Source organism: Chelonia mydas, chromosome 8, assembly GCF_015237465.2.
Source record: "Chelonia mydas isolate rCheMyd1 chromosome 8, rCheMyd1.pri.v2, whole genome shotgun sequence".
NCBI classification, from domain to species: Eukaryota; Metazoa; Chordata; order Testudines; family Cheloniidae; genus Chelonia; species Chelonia mydas.
Genome location: NC_057854.1, coordinates 106,026,052 through 106,038,972, shown reverse-complemented (window position 1 = coordinate 106,038,972; position 12,921 = coordinate 106,026,052). Strand labels below are relative to the sequence as shown.

The following is a 12,921-nucleotide window of genomic DNA, read 5'->3' as shown; positions in this document are numbered from 1 at the left end:
GTTCAGCTCCTAGGCAGGGGGGCCAGGGGGCTCCGTGTGCTGCCCCGGCCCTGAGCATTGGCTCCGCACCCCCATTGGCCGGGAACCACGGCCAACAGGAGCTGCGGGGGCAGTGTCTGCGGGTGAGAGCAGTGCACAGAGCTGCCAGCCATGCCTCCACCTAGGAACTGAACCTGCGGGCTGCTTCTGGGCACAGTGTGGTCCATGGTGCCAGGACAGGCAGGAAGCTTGCCTTAGCCCCCGCACCGTGCTGTCGACTGGGAGCCGCCGGAGGTAAGCCCATGCCCCAACTGCCCCAGCCCTGAGGCCCCCCAAACCCGGAACCCCCTCCTGCACCCCACAGCCTGCACCCCCAGATGGAGCTCTCACCCCCTGCCCCAGCCCAGAGCCCCCTCCCACATCCTGAACCCCTCTGCCCCACCTCTCAGCCTGGAGCCCCCTCCTGCACCCCGAATCCCTCATCCCTGGCCCCACCCCACAGCCCATACCCCCAGATGAAGCCCTCACCCTCCCTGCACCCCAACCCTCTGTCTCAACCTGCAGTCCCCTTCTGCATCCTGACCCCTCATCCCCAGCCCCACCCCAGAGAACGCACCCCCAGCCGGAGCACTCACCCCCTCCCGCACCCCAACCCCCTACCCCAGCCTGGAGCCCCCTCCCATACCCTGAACCCCTCATTTCTGGCCCCACCCCGGAGCCCACACCCCCTCCTGCACCCCAAGCCCCTGCCCCAGCCCACTGAAAATGAGTGAGGGTGTGGGAGAGTGAGCCACCAAGGAGGGGACAGAGTCTTGGGGAAGGGGCGTGGCCTTGGGGAAGGTGCAGGGCTAGGGTGTTCAGTTTTGTGAGATTAGAAAGTCGGCAACCCTAACCACATGACCTACTGAGATCCCTTCCAGTCCTACATTTCTATTATTCTATTTGCTCTTTCAACACTCGTGTGAGATATGGAAGTGCCTTTATCCCCTTTTTACAGATAACTGAGGCAGAGAGAGGCTCAGTGCCAGATTTTTACAGGTATCGATTTGCCTAGGGATGCAGATAGGTACCCAGTGGAATTTTCAGAAGCAGCCAGGTGCCTCTCTGCATCTTTAGCGAACCAGATACCTTTAAAAACCTGTAGCTAGATGACTTGCCAAAGTCTCACAGCAAGTCTGTGCATAGCAGGGAACTGAACCCAGGTCCCCCAAGTCCCAGGCTAGCACTCCAACCACTGGGCCCTTCTGCCTCTCCATGTCCCTCACTTACCCTACCTGAAGTTTTTGAGCACTTCACTCTAAAATGTCTAAGGCGAACTCTTCCCAGATCGACAAGAAGCTTGTTCTTCATGAGCACTAAGTGCAGGTCCAGCGGCTTTGGGAGTGATCTGAATGCAAAACCAATCTCAACATTTCCATAAAGTGTGAGCAGAGCTTACTCTCAGCACAACCTCAGTCCAAACCCCAGGGCACATCTGCCTTTGGACCCAGAGCATACATGGGACACATCAGTCAGAAAAGTCATGTCATTAAAGTAAGTGCCTCCAGTCATGACTACTGTTTGAATACAAGTCAGTGGCACATACTGAGCCAGCAAGCCTCAAGTCATGGCTTTGGTTAGGTACAGAAAACATATACTCCCTAACAGGTTCCTTCCTTCAGGCTTCTCTCTCCCCGTATATGAACAGTCTGCTAAGCTCCCCTGCTGTAGAGAGCTCCGGGCTGGGTTAGCACATGCAGATAGTTGAAAATCCATCACTAGATGGAAATGGTAGAATGGTCAATACAGATGTGAAAAAGGCAGAAGCAATTAATAAACAATTCTGTTCTGAATTGGGGAAAAAGCCAATAACGTAGTCCTATCGTACGATCACGAAACTTTCCATTCCAATAGGAACTCGGGAGGATGTTAAACAGCTACTAAATTTAGACATTTAAAGTGGGTGGCTCAAAGTGACATGATTTGGCCACTGAACCTGAGCAGAACCTATGTAGTCAGAGTACAGAGAATGTGTGTTGTAATTCTCTCGCCTGTGCTATACAGAAGGTCAGACTGGAGGATCACAGTGGTTCCTTCTGGCCTTGGAATCTACAAATCTATAAATCAGCAGGTCCAGATAACTTGCATCCAAGAGTTTTGAGAGAGCTGGCTGCCCAGCTCACTGGTCTGTTAATGATGATTTTCAATAAGCCTTGAAACACTGGGGAAGTTCCACAAGATTGGAAGAAAGCTAATATTGTGCCAGGATAAACAGGACTACCCAGGTAAGTATAGATCTGACAGACTGGCATCGAGCCTGGGCAAAATAATGGAATGGATGATAGGGGACTCAATTAAGGAGGATAATATAATTAATGACAGTCAACACAGATTTATGGAAAATAGCGCTGGTCAGAATAACCCGTTTTTTTTTTTAATGAGATTACAGGTTTGTCTGATAAAGGTAATGGTGTTGATGTAATATAATTAGACTTCTGTAAAGCAAATGTATGGTACAACATTTTGAACTAGAATGATGCAAAACTAACATGGCACTCAAATGGATGAAAAACCGGCTAACCATTAGGTTACAAAAAGCCAATGCTGCAACGGCAAATGTCCTTCTGGAATGTCCTAGTAGGAGTGTTGTATGTAAGACCACAGGAGGTAATTGTTCCACTCTACTTGGTGCTGGGAAGGCTTTAGCTGGAGTGTCATGTCCAGTTTTGGGAACCACACTTTGAGAAAGATGTGGACAAACTGCAGAGCATCCAGAGGAGAGCAACACAAATGGTAAGAAGTTTAGAAAACAAGACCTATGAGGAAAGATTGAAAGAAACAGGCATATTTTAGTCAAGAGAAGACTGAGGAGGAGAATTTATAACCATCTTCAACTATGCAAAAGGTTGTTATAAAGGGGGCCGGCAATGACACAGCTGGGAGCAGTGTGAGCCACAGTTCGAGATGCATTTAACAGCATGGCCTCAGACTCTTTCCACCATGGAAATGAACAGTCTGGGAGATTTCCTGACTGGCTTTCTCCTTTGTAGGTAAAAGGCTCAGACTCACATCAAGGGAATGAAGTCACCTCTCCTCTTCAGATGTGTGTGGTTTTGGAAAAAACACAGGTAAGTGGATTGACTGGTTCAGGTGACACTCTGAAACAATTGTGTGTGTGTGTGTGCGCATGCGTGCGTGCGCAGGGAGAGGGCGATGGGAGTGGGGGGAGACTTGGGATGCAAATGCTACAAAACTTTGTCTCTCTGCAATGTGATGTAAAGTGGATCCACCATCAGTGCTCCAAGATCACCCACTGCTGGAATGATTAATAATCTTTGAAATTATTAAAATGGGAAACCACCAAACACTAATTTAACCACTGTGGCAGGCGCTGAAAGAGAAGCCCTTAATCAGCTCCTGCCACTCCAGCCCCAATCAGAGAGAATAGACTGGGGCTGGGTGAACTGCCCTATGTTTGCCTGGTAACTGACCACACCTACCAGCCTCATTAGCAGGAGCTATAAGGCTGGAAGGAAGTCAGAAAAAGTAGGGGGGTGGAGACTAGGAGGTCAGGCTCAGCCTGTTGGGATCCTGGAAATGGGCGGCCTCCTAAAGGACCTCCCCCAGCCTAAGGGGAGGATCCACAAGGTCCGGGATCTCAATTAAGTACGGGGGACAACTAAAGACATAACAGGGACAGGGGTGAGGTCACAGGGCTAAATGAAGGGAACCTGATGGGGACATCGAGCAGAGAACCCTGGACAGCGCCCACTGCTCCTCAAAGGCGTCAAGGGAGCCAGCAGATGCCGCCCAGAGGAACTCTGCCCAGATGAGTGAGACCAGGGAGGAGTGGAAATAGGCCTCACAGTTGCAGAGCACCCCCTTGTCTAGCATCCTCTTCCTGATAGTGTAGATGGCTATTTTGGCTAGTGCCAGGAGGAGGTTAATGGGGAGGTCTCGCAATTTAGTGGGGCCATGGACAGGGTGTGCAAATATAAACAAGTGTGGGGAGAAGTGCAACCAGAACCGCAGCAGGAGGTTCTGTAGGAGTCGGAATAGGGGCTGCAACATGGCGCACTCCAGATACACATGTGCCAGGGTCTCCCTCACGCCGCAGAAGGGGCAGGTGGCCAGGATGGGGGTGAACCGTGCCAAGAACATGCCCATGCTCATGGCCCCATGAAGGAGCCACCAACTGTTATCCCCGGCGGGCTTCGGGACCAGGGTAGAGTATAGGCTGGCCCACGGGGTGCCTCACCCTCCAGAGGCGGTAGGAGGTCCCACCACTTTGTGATGGGGCAGGGGGTGAGGATGTGAAGGGTGTGGAGCACGAGCGTGTACAGATGTTTCCTTGGCATGGTCCGGAAATGAACTGGATGCAATTCATGCAGCCGGCTCACAGTGAAGGGGTGGGATGGCCGGGTGGGGCCACGGGGCAGAAGCCCGATGAAAATGTCCAGAGGGCCTGGGGTGTAGGGTGGGCAACCTCCCACAGGACCCGGTCAAGGTAGGCCCGAGCAGTGGGTGGTAAAGTGGCCCTCGCCTCCTGAAGTACGTGCTGGGGAGTACGAGGGCCGGAGAGCCCCACGCACTGAGCGAGCATCAGGGGATCCAGCCAGTCTCCCCGGTCGTAGTCCAGGAGGTCTCTGATTCTGGTGACTTCTGCGAGGACCAGCCTCTGTTGCACTGAGTGGGACTCCGCCACCTGCACACAGAGCTGGGGGTTGTGTAGCAGAGGGAGTAGGAGCCTCTTAGTCTGTTGCTGGCCAGGCCTGTGGTAGGCCAAGCAGCTGTAAAGCCTGTATATAGCTGGAAACTGGTGGTGGGAAACTGATCACAAATAAAGAACACGGGTGTTGCACCAGACTAAAGTGTCCCTGATTCACGGAGGAGAAGGGGCCAAGGGGCCGAATCCAGAGGGGTGCAGTGTGTACCCCATTACAACCATAAATTCCTTTATTAAATCCAAAGACAAACTTATACAATTACTCTAAACATGCCTAAAAAGCCTGAATAATAAGCAATGCATCCAAACAGTAACAAAACCTGTATAAGCATTTGATCAAGATACTTACAAATGGGCTAAAAGCAAGGGGTGCTTAGACCCATATTGGTCGGCTCTAGCTTGGTCAGGCAGGTATGATCAATGAACCCTTTAAGAGTTTACTATTTATATCTTTAACAAACAAGTGATGTCACTGCCAATTACTGACTACAGCAAAAGACAACTGGAGACAGTTCACCCTTATTTCCAGCCTTAATCCAGGTAAGATTTACAACCTCTTTTCTTCCCAAGGCCTTTCCTCCCTCCTTCCTGCTGTCCAACAGGTTTCCCATTGCACCTGGGCTCACATAGGCGTTACTGGTGTGTGGGCTGGGGAAGGGTCCTATTGGCTCATTTAAAGACAGATTCTCTTTGTTTTATTTAAAACCATCTACAGCTTCTCCTATTGGTCAGAGGCCTTCTGTTTAGAAACTTCCCTTTATCTCACTAGTTGTTCTTTGAACCAGACGTCCTCCCTACTTTATTCCTTCTGGCCTTATCATTTAACTTAAGCTAACTTTAATTCTTTAATTTTGTACTTATCCTACACCCACCTCCTGGCTGAGATTATGGCTACCAGGAATGCAACCTTCATAGATAGGCGAGACACGGAACATGTAGACAGTGGTTTCCAGGGTGGCTTTGTGAGCACCGAAAGAACAAGGCGTAGGTGCCACTGCGGGGCAGGGTTCCTTACTGGCAGAAAGGTTCTAACTTGGCCCTTCCAGAACCAGGCAGTCAGCAGGTGAGCAAAAATTGAGTTCCCATATGAAGGTGGGTGGTACACACTGATCGGTGCCAGGTCGATTCATAAAGAGCTGATGGAAAGACGAGCTACTTTGAGGGAAAGAAGATAGTTCAGAATAAGGAGAATACCTGCAGCTTCTGGGGATATAAGTTTTTTTTGTGCCCAGACAGAGAAACACTTCCACTTGGCTAAGTAGCCTTTCCGAGTGGAATCTTTTCAGCTATTAGTAAGGATGCTTTGCATGGCTTCAGAGCAGAAATGTTTTAGAGTTGATGCCCATCCAAAAACCCATGCCTGAGATGGAGTGCTTGGGGATTGGAATGCTTGATTCTGCCCTTCCCCGGGTCAGGCTATTGGAAAAGGGTTGAATACTGATCGATGAGTAAGATGACAGGAGTACAAGTCTCTGGAATCAAAACTGTCTGGTCCAGTTGGGGGTGATGATGATGACTCGTGTCTTGTCCCAATGAATCTTCTGCAAGACTCAAGATAGGAGTAGAGTAGCAGCCGTGTTAGTCTGTATTCGCAAAAAGAAAAGGAGTACTTGTGGCACCTTAGCGACTAAGCTGCATCCGATGAAGTGAGCTGTAGCTCACGAAAGCTTATGCTCAAATAATTTTGTTAGTCTCTAAGGTGCCACAAGTACTCCTTTTCTTTTTAAGATAGGAGTAGTAAGGGAGGGAAGGCCTAGTTCAGATGATCTGACCACAGAAGGAGAGTGTCATCCTACGAATGAAGCCCTAGGGCGCCTCTGGAGCACTATATGTTACACTTCCTGGTTGTTTGAGAGGTGAACAGGTCCGTGGTGGGGGTTCTCCATAGAGCAAAAATACTGTCAAGTATCTGGGGGTAGCCGGGTTAGTCTGTATCCACAAAAACAACAAGGAGTCTGGTGGCACCTTAAAGACTAACAGATTTATTTGCGCATAAGCTTTTATGGGTAAAAACCCCACTTCTGAAAAAGTGGGGTTTTTACCCATGAAAGCTTATGCGCAAATAAAATGAAGTGAGCTGTAGCTCACGAAAGCTTATGCTCAAATAAATTGGTTAGTCTCTAAGGTGCCACAAGTACTCCTTTTCTTTTAGCAAAAATACTGTTTATCATGGAATCATGTAGCTCCCACTCCTGGTTGATAGCAAAGCGTCGGCTGAGTGTGACCATCAACTCATTTTGATTCCCTGCAAGGTAAGCTGCCAAAAGCCTGATCTGACTGCTGATGCACCAATTCCATGGATAGAACGCTTCTGCCCTGAGGTAAGTGGGAAAGCGGGATCCCGGGAGGAAACACAGGCAGGAATGTCTGTGAGGGGAGGGCTCCTGCCTCATACTGGGAATGAGGGGCGATCAGCAGGTTATCTCAAGTGCTTATATACGAATACACAAAGCCTTGGAAACAAGCAGGGAGAACTGGAGGTCCTGGTGATGTCAAGGAATTATGACGTGATTGGAATAACAGAGACTTGGTGGGATAACTCACATGACTGGAGTACAGTCATGGATGGTTATAAACTGTTCAGGAAGGACAGGCAGGGCAGAAAAGGTGGGGGAGTAGCACTGTATGTAAGGGAGCAGTATGACTGCTCAGAGCTCCGGTACGAAACTGCAGAAAAACCTGAGTGTCTCTGGATTAAGTTTAGAAGTGTGAGCAACAAGAGTGATGTAGTGGTGGGAGTCTGCTATAGACCACCGGACAGGGGGATGAGGTGGATGAGGCTTTCTTCCGGCAACTCGCAGAAGCTACTAGATCGCACGCCCTGGTTCTCATGGGTGACTTTAATTTTCCTGATATCTGCTGGGAGAGCAATACAGCGGTGCATAGACAATCCAGGAAGTTTTTGGAAAGCGTAGGGGACAATTTCCTGGTGCAAGTGCTAGACGAGCCAACTGGGGGGGAGCTTTTCTTGACCTGCTGCTCACAAACAGGGAAGAATTAGTGGGGGAAGCAAAAGTGGACGGGAATCTGGGAGGCAGTGACCATGAGTTGGTTGAGTTCAGGATCCTGACACAGGGAAGAAAGGTAAGCAGCAGGATACGGACCCTGGACTTCAGGAAAGCAGACTTCGACTCCCTCAGGGAGCGGATGGGTAGGATCCCCTGGGGGACTAACATGAAGGGGAAAGGAGTCCAGGAGAGCTGGCTGTATTTCAAGGAATCCCTGTTGAGGTTACAGGGACAAACCATCCCGATGAGTCGAAAGAATAGTAAATATGGCAGGCGACCAGCTTGGCTTAACGGTGAAATCCTAGCGGATCTTAAACTTAAAAAAGAAGCTTACAAGAAGTGGAAGGTTGGACATATGACCAGGGAAGAGTATAAAAATATTGCTCCGGCATGTAGGAATGAAATCAGGAGGGCCAAATCGCACCTGGAGCTGTAGCTAGCAAGAGATGTCAAGAGTAACAAGAAGGGTTTCTTCAGGTATGTTGGCAACAAGAAGAAAGCCAAGGAAAGCGTGGGCCCCTCCCTGAATGAGGGAGGCAACCTAGTGACAGAGGATGTGGAAAAAGCTAATGTGCTCAATGCTTTTTTTTGCCTCTGTCTTCACTAACAAGGACAGCTCCCGGACTGCTGCGCTGGGCATCACAACATGGGGAGTAGATGGCCAGCCCTCTGTGGAGAAAGAGGTGGTTAGGGACTATTTAGAAAAGCTGGACGTGCACAAGTCCATGGGGCCGGACGAGTTGCATCCGAGAGTGCTAAAGGAATTGGCGAATGTGATTGCAGAGCCATTGGCCATTATCTTTGAAAACTCGTGGCGAACGGGGGAAGTCCCAGATGACTGGAAAAAGGCTAATGTAGTGCCAATCTTTAAAAAAGGGAAGAAGGAGGATCCTGGGAACTACAGGCCAGTCAGCCTCACCTCAGTCCCCGGAAAAATCATGGAGCAGGTCCTCAAGGAATCAATCCTGAAACACTTACACGAGAGGAAAGTGATCAGGAACAGTCAGCATGGATTCACCAAGGGTAGGTCATGCCTGACTAATCTAATCGCCTTCTCTGATGAGATTACTGATTCTGTGGATGAAGGGAAAGCAGTGGATGTATTGTTTCTTGACTTTAGCAAAGCTTTTGACACAGTCTCCCACAGTATTCTTGTCAGCAAGTTAAAGAAGTATGGGCTGGATGAATGCACTATAAGGTGGGTAGAAAGTTGGCTAGATTGTCGGGCTCAACGGGTAGTGATCAATGGCTCCATGTCTAGTTGGCAGCCGGTGTCAAGTGGAGTGCTCCAGGGGTCGGTCCTGGGGCCGGTTTTGTTCAATATCTTCATAAATGATCTGGAGGATGGTGTGGATTGCACTCTCAGCAAATTTGCGGATGATACTAAACTGGGAGGAGTGGTAGATACGCTGGAGGGCAGAGATAGGATACAGAGGGACCTAGACAAATTGGAGGATTGGGCCAAAAGAAACCTGATGAGGTTCAATAAGGATAAGTGCAGGGTCCTCCACTTAGGACGGAAGAACCCAATGCACAGCTACAGACTAGGGACTGAATGGCTAGGCAGCAGTTCTGCGGAAAAGGACCTAGGGGTTACAGTGGACGAGAAGCTGGATATGAGTCAGCAGTGTGCCCTTGTTGCCAAGAAGGCCAATGGCATTTTGGGGTGTATAAGTAGGGGCATTGCCAGCAGATCGAGGGACGTGATCGTTCCCCTCTATTCGACATTGGTGAGGCCTCATCTGGAGTACTGTGTCCAGTTTTGGGCCCCACACTACAAGAAGGACGTGGATAAATTGGAGAGAGTCCAGCGAAGGGCAACAAAAATGATTAGGGGTCTGGAACACATGACTTATGAGGAGAGGCTGAGGGAACTGGGATTGTTTAGTCTGCAGAAGAGAAGAATGAGGGGGGATTTGATAGCTGCTTTCAACTACCTGAGAGGTGGTTCCAGAGAGGATGGTTCTAGACTATTCTCAGTGGTAGAAGAGGACAGGACAAGGAGTAATGGTCTCAAGTTGCAGTGGGGGAGGTTTAGGTTGGATATTAGGAAAAACTTTTTCACTAAGAGGGTGGTGAAACACTGGAATGCGTTACCTAGGGAGGTGGTAGAATCTCCTTCCTTGGAAGTTTTTAAGGTCAGGCTTGACAAAGCCCTGGCTGGGATGATTTGATTGGGGATTGGTCCTGCTTTGAGCAGGGGGTTGGACTAGATGACCTCCTGAGGTCCCTTCCAACCCTGATATTCTATGATTCTATGGATCTCACTGCTCCCTGCTTGTTGATGTAAAAGATGGTTGTCATATTGTTCGACATTACCAAGACATGGTGACGTTGTATGAATAGGAGAAAGGCTTTGCAAGCCTCTCAGATTGTCCACAATTCCAGAATGTTCATATACATCCTGGTCTCTTGGGATGTCCAAGTGCCCTGTGCTGTATGACTGTCCATCTGGGCTCCCCAGCCTAAGAGGGAGACCTCTGTAATGATCACTGTGCCTGGTGACGGGGAAAGAAAGGGAACACTTATGCATATTTGATGGGGATCCTTCCACCATAGTAGAGATGATTACTGTGGTGGGAACTGTTACTTTTGTGTTCATGGACTGTTTGTTTGATGAGTACACTGTCTGAAGCCATGCCTGTAGGCAACGAAGATGGAGTCTATCAAACGATGTGATGCGAGTGCATGAAGCCGTATGTGCCGAGAGAGAGAAATTTTGGTTGATGTTCAAGGGTTGTTCATGACCTGATCTATAAAGTCATTGTTTGGAACATGTCCATTGGCAGGTAAGCCATTGCCATGACTGAATTTAGGGACACCTTGACAAAGTCTAAAGACTGTGTTGATATTAGGCTGGCAGACACTGCCTTCAAAATTCTCCAACTCTGGGTGCATGGAAAACATGTGTACCTGTAGTGGAATACACAGAAGGGCCAGCACTTGAAGAAGAATCTCTGTTACTGGATGGAAGAGTACAAGCAAACAATGGGACACCACCAGTCAGTACCCTGGACAGTGGTCTCAGCACACCAACAGCCTAACCTTAGTCAATTTTTTTGTAGGCATCATGGTAAAGGAGAGTCTTAAGGAGGAATTTGAAGGAAGTGTGACAGAGTCGGGCTAGATGGCTATAGGAGAGTAATAGAAGGCAGATATATTAGCCCCAGGCTAAGTAGGTCCCTTTTCTCTGGGTAAGGTAACAGGGAAGGTTCCAGAACAGTCAGGAACCTTCTGGAGACAATTAAGACAGGCTGATTAGAACACCTGCAGCCAATCAAGAAGCTGCTAGAATCAATTAAGGCAGGCTAATCAGGGCACCTGGGTTTTAAAAAGGAGCTCACTTCAGTTTGTGGTGTGCGTGTGAGGAGCTGGGAGCAAGAGGCAGTAGGAGCTGAGAGTAAGAATGCGGACTGTTGGAGAACTGAGGAGTAGAAGCATTATCAGATACCAGGAGGAAGGTCCTATGGTGAGGATAAAGAAGGTGTTGGGAGGAGGCCGTGGGGAAGTAGCCCAGGGAGTTGTAGCTGTCACACAGCTGTTCCAGGAGGCACTCTAGATAGCTGAATTCCACAGGGCCCTGGGCTGGAATCCGGAGTAGAGGGCGGGCCCGGGTTCCCTCCAAATCCTCCCAACTCCTGGTCAGACACAGGAGGAGTCGACCTGGACTGTGGGTTCAGAAAAACAGCCAAGCTGAGGGCTGCCGTGAAGCTCCAAGGCGAGCAAATCCACCAATAAGCACAAGACCCACCAAGGCAGAGCAGGAACTTTGTCACAGAAGATAATGAGGTAGCTTTGCAGATGTTTACAGGGAGCCCCTCTTAAGCCTGAGGGACAGCACAGGAGAAAGCATGAATATGCTTGTTTGAAAATTTAACAAGTAGAAGATGTAGGCTGACATCATCGGCTGATAAGAGCAGGGAGTTGACATTACGAGAATGAATGAGATAGGCAGAGTAGGGATAGGCCATGAAAGGCCTGGAAAGAGAAGACAAGCAGCTTATGTTTATGTGATAGAGAAGCGGGAGCCAGTGTAGAGATGCAAAGAGAAGGGTGACATGGTCAAAGCAACAGGCTAGGAAAATGATCTTTGGAGCAGCGATCAGAATGGATATAAGCAGGGAAAGACGGCATTTGTCAAGGCCAGACAGAAGGATGTGGCAATAATCAAGAAGACTATGAGAACGTGGATGACAGTTTTGGCTCTCTGGGTGGACAGAAAAAGGCCTTATCTTAGAGATGTTATGCAGAAAGACTTGGCAAGATTAAAACATAGTCCAGACGCAAGGACTTAGATAGAGGTTTGAGTCGAAGATGATGCCCAGGTAATGGGCCCAAGTGACAGGCGGGCACATGGTGTTGTCCACAGTGATCAAGTCAGCAGGTAGTGAGGAGGATACGGGGGGAAGGTCAGGAGCTGTTTTAGCCATGTTGAGCTTGAACTGATGGCTAGACATTCATGAGGAGCTGTCAGAGACAGGCCAAGATTTTAGTCTGGACAGAAGGAGACATGCCTGGAGAAAAGGTAGATCTGAGAGTCATCAGCATCCAGCTGGTAGTTGAACTTGTATTTGTGGATGAGATTACCCTGTACAGGTGTGTAGAGAGAGAAGAGGACCAAGGACAGACCCCTATGGAGCCACCATATAACACTGGGAGTGCGGATGAAGATCCCCCTCCAAAGGACATGTTGAATGTGTGACTAAAGACGTAGGAGGAGAACCAGGAGGGGACAAAATCACCAAAGCCCAGGGAGGACAGGATTTCCAAAAGAAGAACAGGTTATTAGAGACTATGGCAAGAGTGCTTTCAGTGGAGTGTAAGGGTGGAAGCCAGACTGGAGAGGGCCTGGGATGGAACTCCAGACAGCAAGTTCTACACTTTGTGTTAGGCAGGAGGACAGATGAGATGATCAACAGTGGTCCCTGCTGGCCTCGATAATCTATTATTTTAGACAGTGCATTCAATGAACTTTATAGATGGGAGGGAGATGGGGCAGTAGTTGGAGAGGCAAGTGGGGTCAAACGAGGGTTTTTTAATATAGGAAAGACTAAAGCATGTTTGTATTGTGAGAGGAAAGAGCACGAGGAGAGTGAGAAATTACGGAGAAGAGCAAAAATGGGTGCGAGGGAGATCAGGAGATGGGACGGGATCAGGGCAAGTAGAGGCATTAGAGGAGCGTAGATAAGAAACAGAGCATCTGTGCTTCTGTTCCTGCAGCTCCCTCTG

General features: G+C 49.2%; 1 long non-coding RNA gene across 1 annotated transcript; it reads right to left on the bottom strand.

The window, feature by feature from the left end:
• Positions 1–4,896: 4,896 nt before the first annotated feature.
• LOC122466782 lies at positions 4,897–7,088 on the bottom strand. Its single transcript, XR_006292586.1, has 2 exons — positions 6,846–7,088; positions 4,897–6,395 (listed from the first exon to the last, which is right to left on the bottom strand). It is a non-coding gene; the product is annotated as an uncharacterized LOC122466782 (long non-coding RNA).
• Positions 7,089–12,921: the final 5,833 nt, after the last annotated feature.